Source organism: Echinops telfairi, unplaced genomic scaffold, assembly GCF_000313985.2.
Source record: "Echinops telfairi isolate 266 unplaced genomic scaffold, ASM31398v2 ScPeMD7_4;HRSCAF=17, whole genome shotgun sequence".
NCBI lineage: Eukaryota > Metazoa > Chordata > Mammalia > Afrosoricida > Tenrecidae > Echinops > Echinops telfairi.
In genome coordinates this window covers 24,786,505-24,809,200 of record NW_022103900.1, presented here as the reverse complement: position 1 = coordinate 24,809,200, position 22,696 = coordinate 24,786,505, and the positions used below count along the sequence as shown (strand labels likewise).

The 22,696-nt window shown below is 44.8% G+C and overlaps 1 protein-coding gene across 1 annotated transcript in view; it reads right to left on the bottom strand.

Moving 5' to 3' along the window:
• Positions 1-10,605, bottom strand: part of NMI (N-myc and STAT interactor) — a 25,468-nt gene extending 14,863 nt beyond the window's left edge. Inside the window, exon 1 of the mRNA XM_045299731.1 lies at positions 10,566-10,605. The gene's annotated coding sequence lies outside the window, so the exon portion shown is untranslated. The remainder of the gene's footprint in view (positions 1-10,565) is intronic.
• Positions 10,606-22,696: the final 12,091 nt, after the last annotated feature.

Here is a 22,696-nt window from a genome sequence, read left to right as displayed (position 1 = left end):
TGTGGAGTAGAAAGGGGGAACCAATTACAAGAATCTAAGTATTGCCTCCTCCCGGGGGGATGGACAGCATAGAAAAGGGCAGAGGGAAACATCGGACAGGGTACCTTATGATAAAATTTAATAATTTATGAACTATGAAGGGCTCATGAGGGAGGGGAGAATGGGGAGGGAGGAGGAAAACGAGCAACTGATATTAGAGGCTAGAGTGGGAGGCTAATGTTTTGAGAATGATGAGGCCAACACGTGCATATGTGCTTGACACAATGGATGGATGGATGGATTGTGATGAGAATTGTACGAGCCCCCAATAAAATAATTTTTTTTTTAAAGAAAGGGGATGGGCGGAGGGTGGGGCACAATACTGATAGGATTCAGTTGTGAGTGACTGTTAGACTAGGCTAATTGTGATTGCCGTCATTCTGGGTATAAAGGGTCATTTAGAAGCAAGAAGGGAGATGTCACTACACCAGAGGCAAATGAGGAGTGGCACAGGAGCAGTAGCAGCAGAAACAAGAACCCAAGCTTGAGACACAGCAGTGGATTTCTCAGCCCACGGGTCATGGAAAGCTGAGTGCTTTCAGGCAGGAGGCTGGCTCGTGGAGTGGAGTGCCTCCAGGCCCTTAAATGGGCAAACTAGGTTTGCTGACCCACAGAGTGAGAGAGGAGAATCTCGGGCTGAGGCTTCTGGTGGAGTGCAGCGCCTTGGGGGCATTTATTGGCAGCCCCCAAAGAACTTTGTAACATTGCCCAAGCTGGACACAGGACACGCCATGAGGCGAGGGCCAGAGAGGCCTGCCTGTAGGCATGGCAGAGAAGAGGCTGCCTCTCACTGAGCGACAGTACTCTGAGCATTTCTCACCTGAACTGTAACCTGTTCACTTCCTCACTAAGTCCCACAAGCACGAGTATAATCTGTGAGTTCTGTGTGGTCTCTGCAATGAATTGCCGAACCCAGCATGAGAAGAAAGAGGCTGTGGGACAGTTTGTGTCAGAATTGAGAAGGAGGGCTGGTGGGTAGAGGCATGTCTGGCCTCCTGCCTCACAGGACTGAGCTGTCTGCAGCTGTGGAGTGGGGGGAGGTCAGACAAGGCCCCAATGTCATTCACTCATCCTTTAATTCAGAATATTGCTAATTTCAGAATAAAGCTAATACAGAACCCTCTGTATTAGCATTCCTTTGTACTTCATGTTGCAGTCATTATAATAAGCAGTGGTTATAAACTCCTCTTTGGGGGACCATGGATGGTGCGAAAGTCTCATGCACTCAGGTATAACCAAAATAGCCAAAGGACTGGAGAGTCAAGTCCACACAGATGCACCATGGAAGCAAGGCGTGATCAGCATACCAGAGGTCAGCCATTAAAGACCTCCAATAACAAGGAGCACAAGGAAGAAGAAAATATTCTAAAACTGGTCGTGGTCAACATTGTACTACTGTACCCTTCTTGATGCGATTGAACTGTTGAATTGTATGATATGTGGACAAAGTGACAATCAAATCGTTAAAAGGAAAAGCCCCCGGAGCAGAGCTCTACACTGAGTGGAGCTGACCTGATGGCAACTGTTAGGGTTTTGGTCTTTGAACTGCTTGAGGTGGGGTGTTAATGTATTGAGGACCACACCCCACACCCCTCATCCACTATGGAAAGAGTAAGAAGGGCTCCAAAATATCCTTCCTTTAAACCCACAGTTGTCCTTCTCCTGCCCAAATCCATACATTGGACGGGGAAACGAATTACATCTTGACTTCCAATTACCGCTCATTAGAACTTCAATTGTACTCTCTTCGATTATAAATCTAGGGAAAAACGACAGTAGTATCGGTGGCACTTGTAACAAAGTCACCAAGAGAAAGCAGAGATATTTTCAAATGATTAAAATTGCTGTCCATAACTTGAAATATTGCCTGTGCTTAACCCTGCTTCAAATGTATAGTTACTAAACACATTGCTCTAACTCAAAGCCAAATTCACTGCCATCCAGTCGATTCTGACTCATAATGACCCTATAGGACAAGGTAGAACTGCCCCTGAGTGTTTTCTAGATTGCAGTTCTTTACAGAAGTAGAAAGCATCATCATTTTCCTTCAGAGCAGCTGGTGGTTTTGAACTGCTGACCTTGCAGTTAGCTGCCCAATGCATAACCCACTATGCCAACAGGGCATCTTACACTCACTGCTAGGTTGTGCAATGTATTGATACATATTACTCTACAAAAACAATTGCTCTTTTAATAATCAGAAAAACACATTTTTACAAGATCTGTTTCCTTTGCGATTCTATGTGTTTATACGGTGAAAAAATAATTTTGGAGAAAGGCCCATAGGCTTCATCTGAGGGCCAAAAGAGTCGAAGGCACAAAAAGAGTTAACCTCTTAAAAAAAAAAAAAAAAAAAAGGGTTAACCTCTGCCTGCACAAGACTTTCCTGGGATGGAGAACTTGTAGCTCAAAAATGGAACAAGAGCTAGCACGGCTGTTTCTATGTTTTCGGAACCATGTGAATAGACAGGCTTTAATACAATCTTCTAAAATCATATCCCTGTTTTAAAAAAAAAAACAGGAAAGACATTTATTCCTCTTTAACAATAAACTAGGAAACTAGCACAAGTTAATCACCTCTTACTCAGTGCGTGGCGACCCTGTGTAGCAGCCAGATATTAGTTTCTATTACTCTTCCTCAATCAAAGGAGCTAGCGTTCCTTGAAGCAGTGGCTTCTTCTAGGTTGGGGCAGAAAATATACAAGATGAGCCTGGGGAATAAAAAGTGCTCCCACCCAAAGGGACATGGGATAAGTTGAAGGCGCTCCCATTAGCCAAAGTTACATACGGGGTACTAGTCCAGTCAGTCAGTATATGAAGGATAATAGGAGCTAGGATTTCCACTGTCAGAGAAGACAGTATAAACACAGAAATGGAGAAAAGAAAGATGAATCCAGTGAGTTAGAACAATCTAGAGACATCCACGTAATCTCATGGTTTTTGGTCGACAAAAGTAAATATATATGTAAATGTGTGCATGCATATAATCATATACCTATATACATAGATTCCTCAATCTGTCTACTGAGAGAGCCTGGGGACAATGAGCACACCTAGTAGCCAGACTTGGAAATCCTTCACACTGAAAGGAGTGAGGGCTGATCCAGGGCTGGGGCAAAGAGAGTACAAAATGCAGAGTCAAAAGGCAAGCAAGGACTCAAAGAATATTGAGGACATGTCAAAAGGACACAGAGCCCAACTGGGCCATGCTGTCCCTGGCCAAATCTGGGATTACTTAAGAATAAAAATAAACAATGACAAACCAGAGAGTCCATTCTGACTCACAGTAACCCTATAGGACAGAGTAGAACTGCCCCCACAGGATCTGAGGGCTGTAACTATGTACACAGAATGCCATACTGTTCTCCCACAGGGTAGCTGGTGGTTTGAGACCACCACTTTTCAGTTGGCAGCTGAATGCGTAACCTCTGTGCCATAAATATTAATAACAACAACAAAAACCCTACTTACTGCCAGTGAGTCCATTCTAATTCACAGCAACTAAGATGTAGTCAATGACCATGGCCCTTCCAGCCATCACTAAAGTGATACATTCTAGCCTCTAGGCCTGTGGCTATAATCTCCGCAGTGATAATAGGCAGGATGAAGGCGGGATTAAGTCTCCACTTTAGTAGAGGGTGTAAACTCACCACCACCACCACCCCCACCACCCCCCACCCCCGTTGTTTTCTTTGGGGGTGTGGTCTGCTGAAAGAGAAAAGCCGCATCTCCATCCTCCCATTGCTCCGTACGGACAGCATCTCAGAAACAGGGAACACAGAATCCCGGGACCACCAGAAGAAAGCCAACAGTGGAGCACATTCAAGGTCTCTGAAATGGCAGAGGCCAAGACCAGAGACACCAGAGGCTGCGGCACTAAGACCATGGGACACAGCGAAGGAGCCATACAGAAACCGGAGGCTGAGCCAAGAGGGCTGTGACACAGAAGAGAGATGCAGCATTGAGACTACTGGACCTCAAGCCGACTGTCAAGATGGGCTTCCTGGCCCATGCGACCAGGTGGCTGAGAGGCTGAGGACCAGAGAAGAGGTGCTGCTGTGGACCAAGGATTGTATAATGGTCCTGACCTGCTACTCTCCCTCCGAAACCCCTATAATTGTGAGTTTTATCTAAGGGATCTGCAGAGCCATTGCAACAAATGATTGGGCCCAACGGAAAGTAGAGTGCTGTGGGAGGAATGGCTGGTATCAGACTAGGATAAGGAAGAAATGGAGGGTAGAAGCATGTCTGACCTCTGTCTCATGACAACAGGGAAGCCAGAGAAGGACAAGTACGACCTCCGCACTGATTTACCCAGCGACCCTCTGTAGGGTCTCTGGGACTATTATTCTTAAGGGGAGCAGACAGCTTCATCTCCCCCGCGCCACCCCCACAGGGTGGCTGAGAGGTTTGAACCATCCATCTTGCAGTTAACAGCCCAGTGCCTAACTCTCAGTGCTACCAGGGTTCCTTAAAAAGAGATAATGCTAGCAATGTGTAAAACAGAAGACTGAAAGTTCATACTTACCTATAAATTAATGCACTAGAATTTTGGTCAGGAAAGGAAAATTCATTTCATTTCAAAGGGTCACTTTACAGTGGAGACGGCCTGGCCGACGCCACCATGATGAATAATCAAACTGAATATGAATAGCGGGACAAATCAAAATTATGGACCATCCGATAGGATGGACTCTGAAGAGCACAGTGTGACTTCCGTGAGATCCCTGCCAAAGACGCATCGTTTGTCTCCAAACTCGAGGAAACATCAAAGTCAAACTGAAGCACGTTCTACAAAACAACTAGCCTGGGTCTCTTCAGAAGGGTCAAGTTCATGAGCGCCAAGCAAAGACTCAGAAACAGTTCCAGCCTGAAGGAGACTCAGAAGCCATGGTCACAAAATGCGTCACATGCTTCTGAGCCGCATCCTTTGGCAATAAAGAATCTTAGTGACGTTTGAGTGGGATCTGAAGATTAGAGGGTGGTAATGTAGTAATATTAATGTCCTCGTTTTTACAATTATATTGTACTGTAGTGACAGAGAAGCATGCGCCTTTTTTCAGTTTTAACTTATTCTTTATTTATTTTAAATTGGGAGTTAATACATATCACTCCATACTTCAATCACATCAAGCAAGCACTACCGTACGATCGTTACCACAATCAGTTTCCAAACCTTCTTGGTCTTCCTGGACTCCTTGACATCAGCTCCCTTTTACATATACACACACACACAAAAAAAACACTACTCCTGTACCCACCCCCCAAAACCCTTATTCTACGTGCTATCCTTCTAGGTTCATCAGTCCTGGGTTTCATTTATTGAGAAACGGAAAAACATAAAGCACAACTTCAAGCGGGTGACCCCCAATGACCTATCACCTCTGAGATATACCCTAATATGAACAAACCAACAAAATACAGAAAATGTTGAAAATCAGATCAGGTCCAGCATACATCAGAGAGGGGATCAATTGGAAAGGTTTTAATTATTCACATCAGGTTTATCTCTTTCATCTTCTAACCTCGTCTCTCCCATGCACTCCGTTTAGGAACCACTTTCCCCCCATCCTTCTATGACGGATAAAGGGAGATCACCAGAGGCCTATGCCCTATGTAGTTCACACAAATGGATCTTGGGCTCCCACTGCCATCCATAGCCTTCTGCAAACTGGATTCTCACAATTCAGGCTCTGGCACTATTCCCTCCTTTGACTTCAGATTATCTGATGTACGATCAGAAGGATGCTTTTTTCCCCGTTTGTTTTAATAGATAGAAAGCGTATACTCAAGTGTTCTACGGCGATGGGGCATATGATTTGAAGTATATTCCCAAATAATTCGGGAAAAAGAAAGTTGTACTTTCCTGTAAGTTTAAGATAGTTCCAAATTTATATACATAGGTATTATCTATACACACACGTGCACATACACAAACCTACAAATATGTACAGTGAAACCTGTGAAAGTCAAATTTGAAAGATCAGCCTCCCCCCCCAGGTCTTACTAGTTTTTCAATTTTTGACAAAGTGCAATCTGACCCCTTTTCTATCGCTCCTTTTAGTGGGAAACATTTGAGTTGTCCTTCTCTGACAGGTTTCCACTTTACACGGGTTCCGGTTTTCGCAGGTTTGCAGTATGTATTTTTCAACACCTCCCCATTGCATCGACAAGTGCAGAATGCTCAAACGAACACTCTTCCAAGGTCTTACCCAACCTAAGCCTCAGTTCCAAAACCAAAAGCTCACTGCCACCAACTCAATGCCAACTCAAGGGATCCGATAGGACAGGGGAGAACTGCCCAGGTAGGTTTCCAAGAGGATCTCGTTAGAGGAGCAGAAAACCTCATCTTTCCTGTGGGGTGGCTGGTGGTTTCGAACTACTGACCAACATGTAACCACTACACCCCGGGGGCTCCTCAGTTACTTCCCTGTTTTATTGGGCAACTCCCTCACCTGGGCCCTCACCACACTGAGCCCTCAAACAGGCCCCCTTTCCCTTTGTGCCCCTCAATATGTCACATCCTCTCTTCCCTCTCAACTGTGATCTCTACATGATAAAATGCACCTTTCTTCAAGCTCCATCCACCTGTCCCCCACGTTCTTAAGGACTTTCTGATTGCCCCAAGATGTTACTTCTACCTCCTTTCTCTCTTTCACATAGCTGTGTCATTTTCCAAGACCAGAGGGTACAGAATTTGAGGACAAGGATCATATAAAAAAATCCCATTTTTCCTTGTTTGTCTTGTTTTTCTTTGCCTGCCTTAGGTTTCTTTGTACAAATAGCACAAGAGGACCCCAGCTCCCTCCATGCAGATGGCAGCTCACACCAGTCCCTCATGCCCTCAGATGGAGACCTCTACTTTGTGGGAGTCTGGGCCCCTTTGGAAGCTGGAGCTGGAGTCGAGGCCTTGGCTGGAGCACCAGCCTTGTTTTGTGTTTTGTCCTTGGCCTTGGGCCAGTAGAGCCTCAAACCCTTGGCAATCCGTGCCTGAGCCCACTTGCCTAGTGTGGAGTGGGCGAGGTAGGCCAGTTGGCTGAGCTTGAGGTTGACACCCATTGGTGTCTTAACTTCGACCTCCTTGGGCTTCACGAGAGCCTTGATAAACTTGGCACAAGCATCCCTGGCCTTGTCATTGTTGGCCTGCATTTTCTTCAGGCCCTTCTTGTTCAGTTTCTTGATGAAGTGCACGTTCCTCTGGAACGTGGAGTCCACCCCCTTGAGAGACGAATATCATCATGAGTTTCTTGATGCCATTCCTGTGCAGTTTCCAGGACTGGTGTGTGTGTGTGGGGGGGGTCTGGGAGTTGGCAGCTCCAGAAACCAGAAGAGCCATTTTTCCTTTTTTAGGTCTGCTCCTACATTGCATTTCCAGAAGGCAACAACTGGTCCATTGTTTAGCTACTTTTCTTTTATTTTATGCTGATAATGCCAAGAATCTTGGGAGTTTTTGATGAAGCCCTCGATATACCGGACTTCTATAAATGGCCCACTATGTAATACGCTCAGGACGTCTTGAAGCCTGTTTATAATCTGGATCATTCTCTCTTTGCATGAGTAGGATGTAGCGTAATGGTCTTCCTTCCATCACTCATGTGACAGGCAGAACAATGGCCCCTCAAACATACTGAAAAACCTGAGGACGGCTCAGGCGCCAGCAAGGTTTCGTTCTGTTACACACAAGGTCTCCGTTGAGTCAGAGGCAACTCCAAAACAACAAAAAGGCAAAGCAAATGAAAACCTCCCTGCCACAGAGTCGATGCTAAGTCAGAGTGACCTCTTGTGTGTTTCCAAGACTATAACTGTTGGTGGGAGTCAACAGCTTTTCTCCTGCGGAGCTGCTGGTAGTTTCGAACTGCGGACCAATCACAGTGCCACCCCAGGAGTAACCAGGACACCACCAGGGCTCCTCCAACTCAAGGGCAACTAACAAGAGAAACAAAGGTGCCCTACCCCAATTCCCAGAATTCCTCAATCAGTAAGACATTAAAGGGAAATCAAGATGCTAATCAACTGGTTTTAGAATATGGATTACTTTTAAATCCTAGATTGTCTAGGTGAGTTCAATGCATTCACAAAAGTTACTTTAAAAGGATAGGGGAAGCCGAAGAGAGATGGCTGGGCGAGATATAACCACAGAATCATCTGAGAGATCCAACGTTGCTGGCTTCCGAAATGAAAGGGGCCACCCAGCCTGGTAACCCGGTGCGTTCAAGGCTAGAAAAAAGGCAAGAAAACAGACTCCTCCATCAATCTCCAAAAACAAACAGCTTTGCCTACACCTTAAGCTTAACCCAGTGAGATGCATATCAAGCTTCTAGCCTACAGAATGGTAAGGCCACAACTTTGTGGTGTTCTATGATGCTAAATTTGTAAATTTGCAAACCATACATCTATTATGGCAGCTACCTATTTCCCTAATAGGATCAGATAACTGCTATGCCAGACTTGATCGTCAAGTCGTCCCATATGCATACCTGCCAGCAAAAAAATAATGAAGAGTGAAATAAGGTTAAGAATGGAAGTAGATGGTTACCTTTGATAAGGAGATACATACAAAGGTAGGTTGAAAGGTATTGGTACAAATTCATAGAAATCCTTATTAAAACTATCAAAAATGTGATGCTACTGTTTCTTAGCATAGCCTCCATCTCAGTCTGAACATGTCTGAGTGTTTCTATCTCTAACCCTTCTCTGGAAAATTCTGTGCTCTTCAATTTATAACATGTCAACATGGCAATTGGGGCATCTTCAAGGGACTCAAAATTGTGTTGCTTTGAAACAAAAAAAAAAAAAGCTGAAGAGGCAAGATCAGGGCTATCGGGTGAATAGGGTAAAGTTTCACAATGAAAGGTTTGTAGGGCAGCCTTTGCCAACCTTGAAAAATGAGCAGGTGCATTATCATGAAGGGAAAAAAAATCCCTTGGTGCAAATTTCTTGGCCTTTTTCTCATCAAACAGTTTTCCATTTTCTTAAAACTCCTTCATAATAAGCCCTTGTGGATTTTCTGTGTCCTTCAAGAAAAATCTATAAAGACTCCCTTTGGACTTCCAAATAAACAGTTTCTATAACCTTCTGAGCCGCACTCTGGTTGTTGTTGGACAGCTAACCATAAGGTCAGCAGTTTGAAACCACCAGCCACTTTGTGGGAAAACAATAAGGTCATTCTACTCCAATAAAGTATTACAGTCTCTGAAACCCACAAGAGCAATTCTACCCTGTCCTACAAGGTCACCACTATGAGTCGGAATTGACTGGATGGCAGTGCATTTGTTTGTTTGTTGTTTGGGTTGGGTTTGGTTTAAACTTCTGAGCTAACTTCTCTGCCTTGAATTTGTGGCCCAGGGGATCCCCTCAGAAGCCACTGCTATGACTGGACCTTATTCTGTTTCATATTGGCAAATCCAAGCCTTGTCCCAGTTACCATTTGTTCCATTTGTGTCAACCTTGCTTACTGATGGAAAAAGATCAGCCTTCGAGTTCTCTGATCTGCCCACGAGCTCTGGGCTCCAGTCATTAGTAGCATCCATTGTCAAGCTTCCTCGGGCACAGGTGGAAGGCACAGTTCCTTCCGAGCTGGAAATGCCCGTGAGCCTCAACCTCGGTCGCTCCAGCATCAACAGTCCTGCCACCGCCTGCTTCCCCCTGCTTCTGGACCGCAGCCACAGTTCAGTCATTTAGCGAGATGGACAGTCTTCCCTCGCGTGGCTCATCTCTGAGATCTTCCCAACCTCCCTTAAGACACTGTAGCCATCCATGTGGGACAACGCTCCCTACACGTGTTCCCCTAACCTGTGGCAACGCCTCAAGGAGCTGCAAAGATGTCCACCTGAGTTTCGTAAAAAGAAAAATGGCTATGAGCCCTGACCTCAAAATCGTTATGCCATAGCACAAACATTCTCTCCATCCGCCCGCCAACGGCGCCCTAAAAGAACCAAGACTGGCAGAAACTCTTTATACACGTTTTGTTTCGAAGAAAACCATACATCTGTGAACTAGAACCCTATTGCAGTCTTTTGATTTGGTAAAAGGATTGACGCTCCACTGTATCTAATGGGGAGCACAGGATCCCCTTTGGAAGGCTCTTTCCAGAAAAACCGCCACATATTGGGGGGTGGGGGGGAGCACAAATGCAGAGCTTGGTGCTTGCCAAGGAGGAGGGAAGTCTTCTAAGGAATCATTTTCCTAAGAGAGGCCGAGGAACACAAATCATGGTTCACTTTCGATTTCCGGGCTGCCGCGAAGCGAGCCACAGGGCCGGACCCGAGGCAGGGCACCACCGCACCAGGCAGCCTGTGCCCAGGTGGGGCCATGCGACCCCCGGGCCGACCTGTGCCCACTACGCCAGGGCCATCGCGCGACAGAGAAGGGGGGGCGGGGGGCGCGAGGGTCGCAGACGCGCTGCCCGGCGCGGTCGCCCACCCACCCGGCTCTCGGAAGGCCCGTCCCGCCCGTCTGGCCGGGGCTACCGGGGTCCGGGAGGGCGGCCGAGACGGAGGAAGAAGAGGACGGGACGCCCCACTCACCCGCGCCTGCCCGCCGAAGGCACCGACCCCGCGCCCGGCCGCGCCCGGCACCCAGCGCCCTGCCCTTCCAGGAAACCACGTGCGCGGGGAGGGGCGAGTCCGCCGGCGCCCGGGCCGGCCCCCCAGCCCCGTGGCTGCACCCTGACAAGGGCCCACGGCGCTGCTGCCCGGTGCAGACGCGTCCCTGGCCGTCTGCGGGCCCAGTCCTGACCAGGTGTCACTCAGATGAGCAGGTTGCTTATTTAAATAAAATTTTAAAAAGGCATGGGAGTGTATTGTTAGCAAAATAAAGAGAAGCCAAATGTCACTGGAAAGTACATACGCATAAATCCGTCTTCAAGAGTGCCTTGCGGATTGATTGTCGCATTGTAATGTGTTGGTCTCCATCAAGGGAAACGCAGGAGAAAGACCGCGCTTGCTCCTGCTGTCAGGAGGGAGAGGCCGTGCAAGATTCCCCTGGATATGCCTGAACGATTGAGCTACTGAATTGCATGATCTATACATTGTGTGCCAATAAAACTGCTATTAAAATAAATACAAAAGACTTAAAGGCCCAGAAACCCAGAGGGGCAGTTCTACCCTGTCTTTATAGGGTCTCTATGAGTCCGAATGTTGGGCTTACACACTTAAAGGACAAGTTTTTCAGTCAGCACAGTATAATCATTTCTGTGTACCTTTTGCAATATTACCTGGGCTGTGGGGTTGGGAAGCTGCAGTGTCCTCTTGCTATCTATGACCCATGTCCCTTGAAAGTTCGCTGATAATCTTTTGTTTTGTGGTAACACATAAATTAATACTTCACAAGGCATCAACATTTCCTTTGAAAATAAGTCACCAGTCAAAGTTCAAAATGTGCTGTGTTTCTTAATCCTATACCAAGAACCACCCACAGCTGCACTTACTCATAAATATAGATGGGAGGTATATCGAAATGCTATAAAAGTATAATTTATAGTTTATTGTGCTACAAAATAGCATATGAAAACTGACGTAATCCCACTGCTATTAAGTTGATTGTGGCTCACAGCTACCCTGCACAGAGTTTCTGAAACTGTAAATCTTGACGAGAGTGGCTGGCCTCGTCTTCCTCCCTCAGAACAATTCGTAGTTTTGAACTGCTGATCTTGCTGTTAGTTGCCCACTATACCACCAAGGGGTTTTTTTTTTTTTTTTGAGATTTTAAAAAAAAATCATTTTATTAGGGGCTCATACAACTCTTATCACAATCCATACATACATCAATTGTGTAAAGCGCATTTGTACATTCATTGCCCCCATCATTCTCAAAACTTGTTTTTTCTTGGAAACATTTTAATATCTTTTTTTTAAATTATTTTATTGAGGGCTTGTACAATTCCCATCACAGTCCATACATCCATCCATTGTGTCAAGCACATATGTACATTCGTTGCCCTCATCAATCTCAAAACACCTGCCCTCCACCTTAGCCCTTAATATCATTTGCTCATTTTCCCCCTCCCTCACCACCAAGGTTTTTTAAACTGCCAATCTACCAGACGAACTAAACCCATTGCCATTCAGTGGACTGTGACTCATCGTGACAATCTAGGGTTTCCAAGGCCGTAAATCTTTATAAGAGCAGATAGATAGCCTCACCTTTCTTCTGAGGAGCAGCTGTGGTCTTGAACCTAAACCTTGCAGTTAGCTGTCCAATGCTTACCCAACACCACCACCAGGCCTCCTTAATAACCAATATGCTGTTTCTAAGTGATAGATTAAGAGGGGTGAAAAAAATAAAAGAGGTGAAATTTCTTTATATGAGGAAGTTGATGAAGCCAGTTTCCAAATGTCCTTTTCTCCAAGTGAGCTGTCTAAGGGGAAAGTAAAAGTGAGGAGGGAAAGGCCGGCCCACTGTGGTGAGCGATACGGACTTCTTGGCGCTCATCGGCCCAGTTGGAAAGTATAAACACTTGAGTAGCCATACCAGGAGGGTAGGGGGAAGGTGAAGGGAGGAGGGGGAGAAAGGGGAAACTGATCACAATCATCAATGTACAAACACCCTCCCAAGGGGGGAAAACAACAGACACATGGATCAAGGGAGACAGCGGACAGTGTAAAATATGAAAATAAAATAATTTGTAAATTATCAAAGGTTCACAAGGGTGGGAGGGGGGAGGGGCAAAAAGAGGAGCTGATACCAGGGGCTCAAGTAGAAAATGTTTTGGAAATGATGATCACAACATATATACAAATGTGCTTGATACAATTGATGTATGGATTGTTATAAGAGCTGTATGAGCCCCCAATGAAATGCTGTATTACATACATAAATAAATAAGAAAGTATAAACACTCTATTGCAACTTGGGAAATAACTATTTCTGTTTTATATCGAAATGTTTGAAGGAGCATGAAATCTAGAGGTGATTTAGTTCAATATCATGTCTTCTTTTATTTTATTATTATATTTACACAAAGATATAAGGAATGGGACCTTGAGCAGAACAGGACTGATCTACTATTGACTCAGATCTTTCAGGTGGCATAGTGGGAAGCTACACACAAGGTCAGCAGTTCAAAACCACCGTTCCCCATTTCTGCATGTATAATGATGGAGAAGGCTGGGAGGAGTTTACCATCCAGTGGGTGAGATAAACATACAAATATATATATATACACATATATAATCTTTTATCTTAGCTGTGTAGATTTACATGAACTGTCCAAGGCAGAGATTTGTAAAGCTTTACACAAAGGCAGTTCTACTCTGTCCTATAGGGTCACTATGAGTAGGGATGGACCCTGTGGCAGTGGGGTTTGGTATTTCAATTAGTGGGGAAACCTTTTCAAGACACCTACATTTTAAAATAAATCCATATGCTAATAGCCAGAATTCAACTTAGCTTCAAATCACGACCAGTGCAAAGTGCTAGAAGCGATTTAAAGATGAATATTAAGCTCCTTAATATTCATTAAGATGAATATTAATATTATTAATGACAACAATTGATAACATCTAATGAGAACTTCTGGGTATTTTATTTATATATATGTATATATAGTGCCAAGAATCATACAAGATATAAGCATTATTCCCATTTTGCAGGTGAAGAATCCAAGAAGCTTATAAGATGTAGTGAGATTGTTCTCATGGGCTGCCCTCCGCCATCAGCTCTCTCCAAATCAGGTCCTTTGGCACACGGATGAAGGAATTCTGTGTTCAAACTAGATTGTGAAATGTCGAATACTGGATGCGCCTTTGGAGACTCACAAAGCACATTAGCATATAAAGAATTCTGATCTTCAGGAGGTTCTAAGTGGGCCATTTGAGCAATAGTCTGGCAGCATAGTGGGCAGTTGAGTAGTTCAAACTCCCTAGTCACTCCATAGGAGAAAGATGAGACCATTTGCTCCCCTAAAGATTTACAGTCACAGAAACCCTATGGAACAGTTCTGCTGGCCCATAGGGTCACTTGATGGCAGTGGATGAGTTCTTAAATTATACTGTATTCTTGGCACAAAAGCAGTCCCACACTGGGCTATGAACACAAGCGGTGGTCCAAGAAAACCATGGCATTGACGAATCCTCACCATTGAAGCTCTGTGCCTTTCGCGCGCCACCACGAGTCAGCACCGACTCCACAGCCACTGGCTTAATTGTGTGCATTAATGTAAAACTTACTATCTTAACAAGGAGTCCAAGAAACAAGAAAATTTCCCAAAATTGATTGTGATCATGATTGTATAACTCTTCTTGATACGATTAAACTATTGTAATATATGACATGTGAACATGTCTCAATAAAACTATTAAAAAGGTTATTGTTTATTGTTTTTAAAGTTGTTATTTATTGTTTTAAAAGTTATTAGTTATTGTTTATTGTGCACTCAAACTTGAGATGCAACATTCCGTGCCTTGGACATTTCATGTATATCTACACAGCAATGATAGGAGATATATATATTTTTATATCTCTCCTCTACATCGTAATTAATGCCTCCCAGACTACTCCATACACACACATATGTTTTCTTTAAAACTCACTGTCACCAACCTACCCCTGCCTCCAGAAGAATTTATTTCAGAGGACAGCACTGAAGCTGCAGCTCTGGGAGAGGGACATGTCTGATCAGAGCACACGGGAGCAAATGAAGGGGGAGGAAGAGAGAGTGGAGCACATCCTAGCCCACCAAGCCTTGAGGACAATATTCCTGCTCAGAGCAGCCGATCCACAGAGAACACCATATGGCCGGCCCCACTGTGAGACATGACATCCCTCACTGACTCATAGCCCTACAGGGAACAACATTGGAGATACAGTGTGGGAATTGGGCCCGATCTGATCTTACCACACTGAGGCAAAACACTAAGGGCATGCAACAGAACAGCAAGGGGAACAGAGCAACGAAGTCCCCCAAGAATACCAAAAATAGACTTTGGGGCCAGGGCTTGGCACCCCATCTGACTAGACTGGAAAACACTCCTAAACGCCAACAAACAGTCCTTGAACTAACTACAGGCTTTTCTTTGTTGCTCTTGTTGTTGTTTTCTTTTCTTTTGTTTCTTTGTTTTGCTCTGTCTTGTTTTTGTGCATGGATAGGCTGGATGAACTATCTGCAGGAGAAAACAACAGGTCCAATGGTTCCGGGGGACATGGGAGAGGAGGAGGGGAGGTGGGTGGGGGAAAGGAAGTGGTGCTAACAAACCCAGGGACAAGGGAACAACAAGTGATCCAAATCAGTGGTGAGAAGGGTGTAGGAGGCCTGGTAGGGCGTGATCAAGGGTAATGTAACTGAGAGGAATTACTGCAACCCAAACTTGGACACAGTCCGGAGAGCCAGGCAATTTGGAAGCATTTCCGCGGCAAGGGAATTGTGTTGGAAAAAGTAGGAGCTGAAGTCAAACAGCCATTGGAAAGTGTTTACGAGTCCAGCTGATCAAGAACAGCAAGAAAATCACTGCCTCGGTGCCCAACCACGGTTGTTTGAATTTTATGGCGGAGAACGATGAAGTTCTGGTGGCTGGATTTGGCCCAAAGGTCATGCCATTGGGGATGCTCTTGGAGTCTGTCTGCCTTACAGTTGTCAAAGTAGCCAATGTGTCACTTATAGCTTTATACAAAGGCAAGGAGGAAAGGCCAAGATCATAAGTTCGGATGGTGAAAATATGGCCATAAATTTTCTTTGCCAGAAACCAAAGAAATCAGGGTGGGGGGCGGCGCTGGAGGGGGGGGACGCTGGAGGGGGCCTTTGCAGCTGGCCTTTGCAGAAGTTGGGAGATGGGAGTGCCTGTGACAGTAAAACATCTCTAATGTGCTGTTGGCTGCCTTTCACTAATCGCTTGTGGATTAAAGATTAAAATCTTGGCTTTCACAAAAGGAAATCAAATGACATCTTGCACTGGGCAAATGTTGTACAAAAGCTCTATCTAAAGTGCTAAAGAGCCCAGGGAGGGGCAGTCTCCCTCAAGGGCTTACCTGGATGTGTGCTTGATGGGAATCTCTGTACTGAGGGTTGCATGGTCATAAGTCATGCCCTGACTGCCCTGGAGAAGCCCCTAGACCAATATCATCAGCACCTCTGGCTAACATGTTATGCCTGCCCCATGCGTGGCCCCCATCCTGCTTTGGGAATCCCACCAGTAACTGTGATATATTGATCTGCTGCCAGTTGTGTTGCTGTGACATTTTCATCAGCAAACCCTTGGAACCCATTATGACCTTGACCTAAGGGTCGCCCTTATCTGAATGATTTGTCTCTGCTATTCTTATCCTTGTCCCGTTGACAACTTAAAAACAAAAAACCGTTGTAAATAGCAAAGATGCCACTTTAGGAGGATGGACGAACGTACCCCTGATCAAAGCCATTGTATTTTCCACGGCACCATATGCATGTGAAAGCTAGACAGTGAATAAGGAACAGCAGGGAAGAAATGCTGCTTTTGAACAGAGGTGCTGGCGAAGAATAGTGCGAAGAACACACAATTGTGTCCTGGAGGAAGTAGAGCCCGCATGTTCCCCAGAGATGACAATCCTTGGAAAAGGACATCACACTTAGTCAAGCAGAGGGTAAGCAAAAAACCAGGAAAACCCTCAAGGAGATGGGTGGGCAGCAGTTGCAACACACATGGTGAGGCTGGCACAGAGCTAGCCAGTGTCTCATTCTGTTGTCCCTGGGGTTGCAATGAGCCAGAGCAGACCCAGTGGCACCTAAGCACAACGGGGCTTTCCAGTCTCCATGTTCCCATCGGTAAAATGGAGCTATTGGGAAGGAGACACTATTGCATAATGCCCTGCGTAGTGGAGTGAAATTTCTTAATATGTCCCTTGTACCCAAGTCTCTGTAACTCCCAATAAATGATTGGGTAGGACTATGCTAATAGGATGCATGCAACACAAGAACTCTTAGAGTCTTGAAAAGTAAAGGTGGTACTTTGAGAAATGAGGTGTGCCTGCCTGACCCAAACCATGTTATTTTCACAGCCTCATATGCATGTGAAAATTGGACTTTGAATAAAGAAGATTGAAGAAGAGTCCATGCGTTTGAATTGTGGTGCTGGAGAGAAATATGGAAGGTACCATGAACTGCTAGAAGGACAAACTTGCCAGTCTTCAAAGAAGTACTCCCAAAGTGCTCCTTAGAGGCAAGGATGGCGAGACTCCATCTTATACTTTGGACTTGTAAGGATAGACCAGGACCTGGAGAAGGACATCGTGCTTGGTAAATAGAGGGACAGAGTAAAAGAGGAAGGCCCTTAACATGTTAGGTTGACACAGTGACTGAAACAATGAGCCCAAGCATAGGAACGACTCTGAGGATGGCGCAGGACCACGCAGAGTTCCACTCTGTTGTCCAAAAGGTCTCTCTAGATCAGAATGGGTTCAACGGCACCTGACAACAACACAAAGGAAAACCCGATTGGTCGGTTTTCCTTACCACCCCCCTGCCTATAAAATTGTGCCTTCTTGGAAGCAGCAGCAGAAAGAGAAACACAAAAGGCCTTAGAAGAGCATGCCCAAGATAACCTTCTGAAGTGGCAGAGGTGCCAAGACCAGATGCATCACAGACTGTGGCAGAGAGACTCAGCGGGACAGCACCGAGACTGCATGGTACCTTCTCCTCATCTGACCCGAGACGATGGAACTGTGGGACAGAGCAACAGCTGGGCTGGCTTCCGGGCCCATGGAGGCAAGTGGCTAAGAGATTGAAGACTGGAGAGATTGCTGGCTAAGGATCAGTATTGCTGTAAACCAAGAACTGTACCCCTTCTGTTTGCTGACCCTGGTAACCTATCCACTTCCCTAATTAACCCCCCTAATTATGAGTCTTGTCTGTGAGTTCTGTGTGGCCATTGCAATGGATTATTGAATCCAACAAGGAAGGACAGTGCAATAGGAGGAATGGCTAATGTCACTGTAAATAAAGAAGGAGAGTGGGGAGGCTTGCCTGAGAATAGGGAAACCAGAAGAGGTCAGATATGACCACCTCCATGTGGTTTACCTCACCCTGGATGAAACTGAAGTGTTTTAAGCATCTCTTCTTTTTCTTCTCTTCCTTAATCAGTGAATAATTTAATATGGTTCTTCTAGCCAAAATCTTTAACTCCCACCAAACACCCTTTTCCTGCATGGATCTGGTAAGAAGGTGGAGGAAGATACTGATAAGATTCATCTGTGAGTACTTATGAACAGGATTCTCTGGAATGACTTCCCTCTGTGTATAAAATGAGGCCTCTGAGAACCAGGAGGAGGGATCTCCTTAAGGTGACCAGATTTTAACATTGGTAAAGCGGGACACTATTGATAAAATTCATATCCTGGCCAAATAGCCACATGGCAGCCAAAAGCCATATAACCTAGCATTCTTTCCAAAAATCAGGACTTTTTGAAAATGCAGTGGGACGCCAGAAAAATTGTTTAAAATCAGGACTGTCCCACCAAAAGCGGGACATCTGGTCACCTTAACTAGAGCTAGGAGTGGAGTGTGTCCTCTGGACTTGAGACCCCTTCACAGTGAACGTCTTTGACCCAAAAGAAAGCTGTAACCGAGGAGCAGCAGCAGCAGAACCAGGAACAAGAGCATGGAACTGAGTGTTGGCCTTCCCAACCCACAGAGCAAGTACAGCTGAGTGCTTTTGTGCAGGAGGCTGGCTTATGGATAGGATGCCTCTGGGCACTTTCTGGGGAAATTGGGGCTGCAGACCCACAGAGCTGGTGCTGAGTGCCTGTGGGTTGAAGCTTACACGGAAGTGGGAAGCCCCTTTGGGTATCGATTCACAGATCTGAAAGAACTTTGTAACGTGTCCTGATAAACAACTCTACCCTGAGCGTTTCTCATTTGCATTAGACCTTGCTAATTTCTTCATAAACCCTTTAATCATGAATACTGTTTGTGAATTTTTGTGTAGCCATTGCAATGGCTATTAGAAACTAGAAACATAAGATAGAGAACGTTGATTAAGACAACACAGTTGTCTAATTCATTTTATCGGAGTTTGGGTAAAAGTTTGCCAAGCAAATGAGTTTCCATTCAACAGTTTATGCACATTTAGTTCCATGATACGGACTGAGATCCCCACAGTATAACAGGACTCCCCCTCCTCCCTGTATTCCCTATTTCCGTTCGTCCTTCACAGGGAAAAGAATAACAGTGTGGGGGCAGAAGAACAGCTGTTCCTATTCGCTGTCTCCTTTAGAAAGCATTGGCTACCTGACTGCAGACCAGTCTGTCCACTGCAGAGTCGTTGCCATTACAGCTACTCTGGGATGGAAAGAAAGGAATAAACCATGAGGAGGTTGAACCTTCAAAAAGATTCACAAAAGTGAAAAGAGGAAGCAAGGATATGCCCCCCCTCCCCCCCGCGGGCAAGACTAGTGGATATGGAAACTTTGAAAGGAATGTTCTTTTCTCTATTGTTAATATTCATTTCAATTTAGTCCAAATAATTTGCCCTAGTGTGCAATGTAACAAGATAGAATGATCTCACACATGAGGCTCATTTGATTAACATAATGTCTACATGGGAGAGTTGGATGACGTCAGATACACAAAGCCAGAGTTCATTCATCCCTCTCGGTGCTCAGACTTCACCAGATGAAGTATAAACAAAGAGAAGCTTCATCCCCAAAGAAAACAAGCAAAAGGTTCTTCAGATCATAATCCTTGGTCAGTTAAGGAATTGGCCACACAAATGATTGCCTTGTGAGGGGTTGTTGTCTTCAGCTGTGTTTCAACCACTTAAAGAATAAAGCTTTAAAATTTGGTGCCCTTTTCAAAGCAGCATTTTCTCAGGTATCTAAACAGTAGGTTAACTTGTCATGGAAAGTTGACCATCCAAAATTATCAGAAGCAAGACGGAGCCTTTGCGTTGAACTCTTATTAGCTCCGTGAACTTGGGCATTTGTAATGGGGCTGACTCAATAGGTGCTAAAAACATTAGTTCTAATCACACTTCCCTTTTAATTTCCCAGTTTCCTGAGATGTAAAACAGAAACTAATAATACTGATCAAACAACTATAGAATGTATTATAGGGATTAAATAAGATAATCTATAGAATTGTTTTGAAGAGTGAATGTAAAGTAATATTAATATTGTCTAGTAGCTTAAGTTCCAATGGAAAGAATTGATCATAAGGGGAAAATATAACTAGACAACTGTAGGATGGGAAAATATAACTAGACAACTTTTAAAAACATGAGAGCTGGATTGCATACAACCACGTTGAATATGCACTACCCAACACTTCCTGATTTGCCCAGGAATTGTGCCATATATGCTGAGAAGGGACTCTGGGCTGTCAAGGCTTGGTTAATTGTTAGTCTAGAGTAGAATAGAAAAAGTCAGAACAAGGAAATCAAATAAGAGGTGGAATTTGCTGGAACCGTACAGGCCCTATGGTGGAGGTGGGAGAAGACTACAACCATTTGTCACAAGGATATTTCAATATTTAACAACTCATTTGAGCGCCCAACATCCCAGCTTGGTGCAAATAGTTAATTAACTCGACTCCTGTATTAGGCCTGGTTGTCTAGAGAAACATCTCCAGTGACACCCATCTATGTCTAAGAAAGGGTTTCATATCAAGAAGTATTGATATAGCAAGAAGGCATTCCAGCCCAGTCCAATTCAAGCTCAGAAGTCTGGTGCTAGTACAGAAGTCCCTCTTCAGATTCCATAGTAGGCCAGTGATGCAGAAAAGGGAACCCGGAAGCAGGAAGGGCCCAGACAGGCGGTGCAGAGTCACATGGATCCAAGGTCTGTGGGAACATGGCAGGGTGCCAGCAGCTCTCAGGGTCAGATGACCCACCTGGAAGCACCCCTCGAGACAGACACAGAGTTCCAGTGATGTCCAAGTGAGGAGAAAGGCAAAGAGAGACAGTTCTCAGAGTCCCTCTCTCTCATACAAAAGGACCCACCCCCACCAAAGTGTCATTAAACTACCACTCAATTGACAGGTTTGTCTGCACCTCTAGTGGCTTGTTGACAGAATCATCCAACTACCACAACTGCTAACCAAGAGGTTGGCGATTCCAGTTTACTCAGGACTGCCTTAGAAGAAAGGATGGGAAATTTACTTCTGAAAAATCAGCCAGGGACACAGTTCTACCCTGATACATATAAGCTTGCCACCAGTGGGAGCTGATTCCTGGACAACTGGCCTGATTATGGCCATCTAGAGTACACCAGCTGAATACCAATGTCAGGCTTTGCTTCGGCTTCAACGTAACCTTCTTTCCCCACAGTTCTTAAAAGTAGTGATCCTTCCTTCCTCTAAATTATTTTAGCACCTAGGGCTCATACCTACTTACAGGGCACATTTACAACCTTGAATTGTTAACTGCCTTTTGAGAACTGTTCTATAAATCATCCCCTCAAAATGGTAATCTTTTGCAAAACAAGGGTTGTACTGTCTTTCACACAATGTTTAATATAAGGTCTTACTCTTGTGATCACTTGTCCTATATATCCTGAAGACTGATTGATTAAATCATTAGGAACTATTTTCTTTTTTTTTTCAATCATTTTATTGGGGGCTCATACAACTCTTATCACAACCTACATCCATCCATTGTGTCAAGCACATTTGTACAGTTGTTGTCATCATCATTCTCAAAAAATTTGCTTTCTGCTTGAGCTCTTGGTATCAGCTCCTCACTTTTTCCCCTCCCTCCCTGCTCTCCCCTCCCTCATGAACCCTTGATAATTTATAAATTATTATTATTTTGTCACATCTTACACTGTCCGACATCTCCCTTCACCCACTTTTCTGTTGTCCATCCTCCAGAGAGTGGGTTATATGTAGAACTTTGTAATCTGTTCCCCCTTTCTATCCCACCCTCCCTCCACCCTCCCAGTATCACAACTCTCAGCACTGGTCCTGAAGGGATCATCTGTCCTGGAGTCCCTGTATTTCCAGTTCCTATCTGTACCAGTGTACATCCTCTGGTCTAGCCAGATTTTAAGGTAGAATTGGGATCATGATAGTGGAAGGGGAGGAAGCATTTAGAAATTAGAGGAAAGTTGTATGTTTCATGGTTGCTACACTGCACCCTGACTGGCTCATCTCCTCCCCATGACCCTTTTGTAAGGGGATGTCCAGTTGCCTACAGATGGGCGTTGGGTCCCCATCTGCACTTCCCTTCATTCACAATAATTAGATTTTTTGTTCTTTGATGCCTGATACCTGATCCTATTGACACCTTGTGATCATACAGGCTGGTGTGCTTCTTCCATGTGGGCTTTGTTGCTCCTGAGCTAGATGGACCTTAGGAACTATTTTCATTATAATTATGTCCGTCATTTCAAGAACGACACAAATCCTTGAGATGGGTAGACTCTTCCATCTATCAGGAAATAGCCATATCCGTCTGCACACACACAGGAAATTCTGTGTAAAATTCAAATGTTGCTTCATTAAGGCATTCATAGACATCTTGGGAAACCAAGGAACCTAAGTTCAAGACCCTGACGTCAATGGAATTTTATGCAGTTAAAACATTAACTTACAGGAGGAACTTTAATATAACCCCCTTATCTTAGTGAGACAGATACAATGGGAGAATTTATCCATTTCAAATCATGGTGACTGGGTGGCTATCTCATTGTTATTATCTGGGAGGCAGCTAAGCAACAGGGCCTGGAACACAATACTGTTGGCGGATGCTTTCCG